The 6,752-nt window shown below is 38.2% G+C and overlaps 1 pseudogene; it reads left to right on the top strand.

Annotated features, from left to right (window-relative positions):
• Positions 1-1,780: 1,780 nt before the first annotated feature.
• LOC145096000 (thylakoidal processing peptidase 1, chloroplastic-like) lies at positions 1,781-4,925 on the top strand (annotated as a pseudogene).
• The last annotated feature ends 1,827 nt before the right edge of the window (positions 4,926-6,752 follow it).

Below are 6,752 nucleotides of genomic sequence, written 5' to 3'. Positions count from 1 at the left end.
ACTTCGGTGTTCTAATATGACGGCTTCGCTGGAAAAGCGATCTAGATGAAAGAGGTGTACGTATGAAGCTGATTGTTTCTTGATGACGACATGATTCTGTTAGCACGAAAGATAAGGATTTTGTGAGCGATTCTGGTTGACCCTAGATGTACTTCGATTGTTCAATCAAAGTGTAAGAGTATGGTCTCGAAAGGTTGACCTACATCTTTATGATGCAGTCCTAGTACGGAATGAAAGGATTTTGTCGTTCAAGCCGAGGTATCGTGGGTTAGTGAATAACAAGATCCAACCACTAAAAGAGATTTGGAAATGTCTCCGGATCTAAGTTGCTATAGTCCAATGACTTGACTAAAGCATGTTTCAGATAGACTCTAATGAAAGAATGATAAGAGTACTTGAATGAAGAATGACACAGAATTTAGCCGGCTGTCAATATCTTTGATATTCCCGACGTAAAGATTCGGGGAAATGACCTTGAAGGTCTTACATCATATCCAGAGAAGATAATTCTTGACAGCATAAGGTCCTAACCTAAAGTACTTACAGTACAAGGTAATTTCATAGAAAATGCCACATCGGGCAGAGACAAAAAAACGATTCCTTTTAACAAGGAAAATAAAGTAAAGCGTCTACTACTGGCGACGGTCAATCCTCTGGTGAACTCTCAGTTTAGCCAGTTGACGTTCCACATCAAGTAGGTGTCTTTTATACACCCTTTGGCGTACTCGGAGCTTTATGACTCCGGCTCGTGATTCAGCCAGTGCTTGCAGCAGGGTTTCATGGTTTCTCTCTGATCTCTCGCGAGCATCTTCTAGACGAATGGTGCGGAGGGTATGCATTTTAGCGTCGGTGACAACTTCGGTAATCTGATATAGGGTTGTCCTACCTTGAATCTCATTTCGGGCCACCATGCGGACCAAGATTGGCAAGATTCTGTATGCTGAGCCCCCATTGCTCATGTCGTAAAAGATTCCACTACTAGAAAAAAGACCTTTAATGACGCGCTTTTTACGACACGCGATAATTAACGATACGCAAAAGGACGTGCCCTTAAAATAGTGTCATCTCTCCAAAAAATTTAAGGATTTACGTCACGCTTTATTGCGTGCCCTTACTTTAGTGTCTCAAGAAAAAAAAATTAAAAAAACGGAGGGCGCTTTATCTTAAACGCGCGTCGTCTCTACCTGTCGCTTTATAATTTTAATGAAACGCGCTTTTAGTAGACAAGGGGGGAAATGAAATCCCCAAAATTTTGAAAACCTGCCTTTTTTTTTTCTATCTTCTATCTATCTTTCATCTTCAACCTAACAAGGACGAGCATTGCACTCTTGATTTCCCTAACTCTTTCTCATTTTCTGATTCAAACTTGAAAGAATCGAAAAAAAATCTATCAATTTTGAAGCCTAAAGAATCACAACCCCTATCAATTTTGAAAAAAAATCTATCAATTTTGAACACAGACCTACCCACAACGTTTTTCACCGGAAGTCTCTTTCGTCTCCACACCCTTGAGATCTCTCCATCGCTTCCCGGAGGAAATCTCAGGTTGTTTTCAGCTTTGGGGTTTTTCGATTTCATCATTTCCCCCAATTTTCAGCTCCCGATTCTTCCCTTCTTGTTCTAATCTTACCCTTCGATTCCACCCCACCCTCCTAATCTCATTGATTCCTTCATTTTCAATTGGATCTCTTTCTTTGTGAGTTTTCTTTTCACGTCACAACAATTGATCACCGAAGAAGCAATTTTCCAAATCTTTTTGTTGTTAATCAAAATTGCGTGTATGGCGATCAGATTCATTGTTTCTTACTCCGGCTACGTGGCCCAAAACCTAGCCACCGCCTCCGGAAAATCCAATACATGCCGAATTTTTCACGAGGTTTTTTCTCGTCCTCGTATATTCCAGAATCCCGACCGAGATCCCGTCGCCGGGTACGGTCCGGCAGCAATGGCGGGTTCAAGGTGTTCGGTTTCGGCGTATGCCACTCTCGCATGTGATTTTCTTGGCGTTGAGACCTCCTCCAAACCTTCTCCCCTCGTTGTTGGATTGATCTAGTTGGTAAAGTCAACGGCTACCGGTGGTGGCGTTGGTGGTGGTTCTGGGGTTTTTGGGATTTCGTCGTTGAAGGCGTCTTCCATGATTCCGTTTTTCCAAGGGTCGAAGTGGCTCCCATGTAACGAGATTAACAGTACGGAGGTTGATAAAGGCGGTACTAGCTCGATGAAGTCCAATCAGACTACTACTGATTGCGTGAAAACCTACAATGTTGCAAGTACCAAAAGCATCGTTGAGAGGAACAATTGGTTTTCAAAACTATTAAGTGTTTGCTCCGATGATGCTAAGGCTGCCTTCACCGCTTTGAGTGTCAGTATCTTATTCCGATCGCAGTTGGCTGAACCAAGATCCATCCCCTCTGCATCCATGAGCCCTACCCTTGATGTGGGTGATCGTATAATGGCCGAAAAGGTATAATCCCAATTCTAACCTTATTACACACTATATGAATGATGGTTGCCAATTTCGCCATTTTGGCTTTTCAATTCACATAGTGATTGTATGCAAGATTTTGAGTTTTTGCCTGTTATTGATTTAGGTTTCATACATCTTTCGGAAGCCAGAAGTTTCAGATATTGTGATCTTCAAGGCTCCTCCCATTCTTCAGGTGCGATTTCACTTCTTGATTATAAGTATCTTTGATTAGTTCTGTGTTTTGTTGTTTGCTCATTGTCTTGTATCAATAATCTTGTAGGAATTTGGCTACAGTTCTGGTGATGTATTTATAAAAAGAATTGTAGCAAAGGCTGGAGATTGGGTTGAGGTAAGATTATGATTTATGATTAACCTCCTTTTTTCAAGAGAATTATCTACAACATTTATCTTTCCAAGATGTTAAATTCGTTCCATATTTTAGGTAAGAGGAGGTAAACTACTAGTGAATGGTGTAGCACAAGATGAAGAATTCATCTTAGAGCCATTAAAATACGAAATGAAACCTATGGTAACTTTTTTGTTCCCTTCAACTCCATATAAAGCCTTCATTATGCTAATTAGAACAAAAGATTTAATCTCAAATCATGTTTATGTTGTTTGTGGTTTAGCTTGTGCCAGAAGGGTGTGTCTTTGTGATGGGTGACAACCGTAACAACAGTTATGACTCGCACGACTGGTAATGCTTGCGTCCTTTTTTATACAGTGTTTGAGGAAGTTGATCCTAAATTACATTTTTACCCCTGGCATCTTCTCAAGTCATTGGAAAATTACCACATTTTACATGTCATATTTTAATTAACATGATATACTGTTAATCTGCTATATAATGTTTTCATGCAGTTTTGAAACTTTATGGATCATGGATCTGTCATATGGTATCATTCAAGAAGTGGTCAAAGGTTTGACTTCTATTGTCTACATATTCTTTTGATGTTTCTAGGTTAATTATGATGTTATTTAATAATATTTTTTGTGGTGTGAAGGATCTTCAAAGATTATAGAGATCTGTGGACAGTTGATAAAGGAGAAATCATCCCTCGTAAAAGAAATACTACCTAGTCAGCAGCTGCCACAAAATAATTTCTCGGTGGAGGGTATTTCACGTGCGGGTCTGCTTTATTCTGTGGTAACTTTTCAGGACAATATCGTAATTTGTGACACAGGTAAAATTAAATATTTTCCTTTTGTTTTAATTGATGAACTACAATATCCTCTAAGAAACAAGAGTGTTTAGATGGTCAGGTGGTGCGGAAATACAACAAAACTTGTGAGCCAATGACAAGCTTTGAGTTTTCAAATTTTGGAATGCTTGGATTGCCATACTGGTTGTTGCCCCTTATGAAATCAGCTTATGATATGAGCTCTGTTTTTCACATGGTCTAGGACCACTAATTGCTTAGGATGGTAACTGGGTTGTCTTTTCGCGCCCTCCTTTGATACACCATAAAGGCATGAAGATTCTCTCTCTCTCTCTCTCTCTCTCTCTCTCTCTCTTTCTCTCTCTCTCTCTCCAAATTCTAAAACAAACAACAACAGGTAAATAGATGCCAACATTTTGCTTAAAATTCTGTGAACATTGAAAAAAACGAGGTCGATACTGCCTTTTTCATGAGATTGTCAAAAGTTGAATAAAATAAAAAAAATAAACAAGGGTAATAGTGTAATAGGGAGGGTCTTAATACATAAAGTGACCAACCTCTCACTTAGCACGACAAGTCATTTTGATTTTATTAAGTAAAAAAGAAACAACCTTATCAATCTACATGCATTTAGTCATGTACTGCTGTCCCACAAGGGTAATATTGTAATAGGGCTGCTTTATATGTCATCATAGAAGACCCTGCTGTCCCATAATTTGTAACAATTTGTATTATCATTATTTGATTTTAATAATAATTTGTTTTGTTTTATTGTTGAGGTTATAGACTGATAGTCTTACTTTTCATGTCATTATTATTTATTTCTTTTTTTTGTTCGCAGTTTCTTGCAGAAACTTTGGATGTTGTTCAAGACATTGATTGGGTCATTTCTCTTGGAAATGCTTTTGCAAAGCAGTATGAGATTTATACATATGATGATGAGCATTCTGCACTACTTCACAGGTATGAACTCATTATCATTATCATTACCTTTTTTTAATTAAATTATCTTATTGAGAGTATTCTTCTCCTACAAATGTCTTGGTATACTTCTTCAGAAAGTTGATAACATGACTTATGTTCGTGATAAAATCGTCTGGATGTACAAACAAGCAAATAATCTAGATTTCAAGTATTCCAGCACCTTGATAATTATTACATGTCTATGTTTCACATTTAACCCTGTTTTCTAATATTGTTTTGGTTGAACATGTTATTCCTCAAATTTTAACAGATTCTTGAATTGTGACTCACCCCTGCAGCTTTTTGAATGCAGGCTTATTTTGGTGCTGGATTAAGTGGAGTTCTGGCTTGGTGTGTGCGAGTGGGAAGGAACCAACCCAATGCCCCCGGAGTTCTAGTACCTTCCATCTTTACTTCCTATGTATCCAGGTTAATCTACTCGTATTTATTCATGTCTCAAAGTCTGTATTCCAATATCAGGTATCATGATTTCTGTATTTATAAAATTTTGAAATAGGGTCTTGTTCAATGCTTTAGCTGTGTTTGCTCTAAGGGAGATCAACTTATCAAAAGTAAGTTACTGTTTCACCCTTTTATTTAATATTTTTGTGATTGAATGAAAGTCTTAATGAAAGTAATTGACAACCCTTTCTCTGTAAATGATGTTGTGATTGTGGGAGAGGTGTTGTGTTTTTCTCTGTTGCTAGGTAACCTTCTCAACAACAACATTCTACTTAAGCAGGTGAATAATCAAGATTAAGGGAGACTTGTAATCATGTTTGACATTCCTTTCCAGTAAGAAACAGAGTTGTATGATTATTTGTTAGTTTTATAGGAATGTATAACCCATGTTAGCAATGTATTATTTTTGTTTAACATTTGAATGATTCTTTGTATGACATTACAATTTGTGCAATTTACTTTATTTTTTGAGTATGAAATTTTATTTTATATTATGCAATGGATTGTATTTTTTGTATATGGTATTTTATTTCTATTATGAGAAATTAAATGCAAATTTAATCTAAAAATTAATAAATATATAAATTTATTTTTTTTAAACATCTAAATTTACGATACGCAAAAATGTGTGTCATCTTCATTTATGACATGGCCTTACTTGACAGGGGCTTTCTTGATACGCATTGCGTGTCATTAACACGCGCGTCGTAAGGTTACGACACGCGAATGCGTGTCATCTTCCTTTATGACAGGGCCTTCCTTGATACGCATTGCGTGTCGTAAACGCGCGTCGTAATTGCGCGTCGTAAATGAGCGTCGTAAATGAGCGTCGTAAATGCGCGTCGTCTCTCTTTATGACAGGGCCTTCCTTGACATGCATTTGCGCGTCGTCTGAGCCTTTTACGACGCGCAATGAGCGTCGTAAAAGGCTTTTTTTTCTAGTAGTGTTCAGTCACCATTAAATGGCATGGGCTAATCTTGTCCTTGGCTCCATGTTTCCAAGCATTCCACCCACTCAGGGGTCGGGCCATGAAAAACCGGACGAGGGTTAGGAATTGGAACGGGAGCTGCCTGGGGTAGGTTCTCAACCTCTGGTTCGGAATTAGCATCGTCTGAAGGGTTTTCATCATGGTGATCATTCAAAGGGATCACATGATCATTCTCTGGTTCTTCTCCAAACCAACCAGCAATGACCTCATTCAGGAGGTACTGGTTGCCGTGGGGATGGAGTCCAGCCATGTTATTTATGCGAGAATTGGGGGAAGAAATAATTATTAGACGAACTTGTTGGGTTTTGAGCAATATAACACTCCTAAGTGTACATGCTACCCTAAGTACCTTGGATCTATGTTTTCTCTATTATACATGCAAATATCAACTTTCCAAGGTATTGTTCTATTCTAGCATACAAAACTTTGAATAACACAAGTTAGAATAACATACCTTTTGTTGGTGCTTGTCTTCATGAAGCTTGAGTGCCTAGTGCTCCAAGTGTGACACCTCAAATGGTTCACACAACACCATAAGCACTTGGAATAAATTAGAGAGAAATTAGAATACTTCAAGAATCGGCTTGCCCTCCATGCATATCTAGTGGCCGATTTCTCACATCAATAAGATGCTTATATAGTTGTTACAATTAGGGTAAACCCTAATTGTCATGACTTTCCATTTCCTTGGATCCATGGATTCAAGTACAC

The sequence above is a fragment of the Lactuca serriola genome, chromosome 3 (genome assembly GCF_051521515.1).
Source record: "Lactuca serriola cultivar US96UC23 chromosome 3, Lser_US96UC23_V15, whole genome shotgun sequence".
Taxonomy (NCBI): domain Eukaryota; kingdom Viridiplantae; phylum Streptophyta; class Magnoliopsida; order Asterales; family Asteraceae; genus Lactuca; species Lactuca serriola.
Note: the sequence above shows the minus strand (reverse complement) of the source record. Positions and strands in the feature narration are given on the sequence as shown.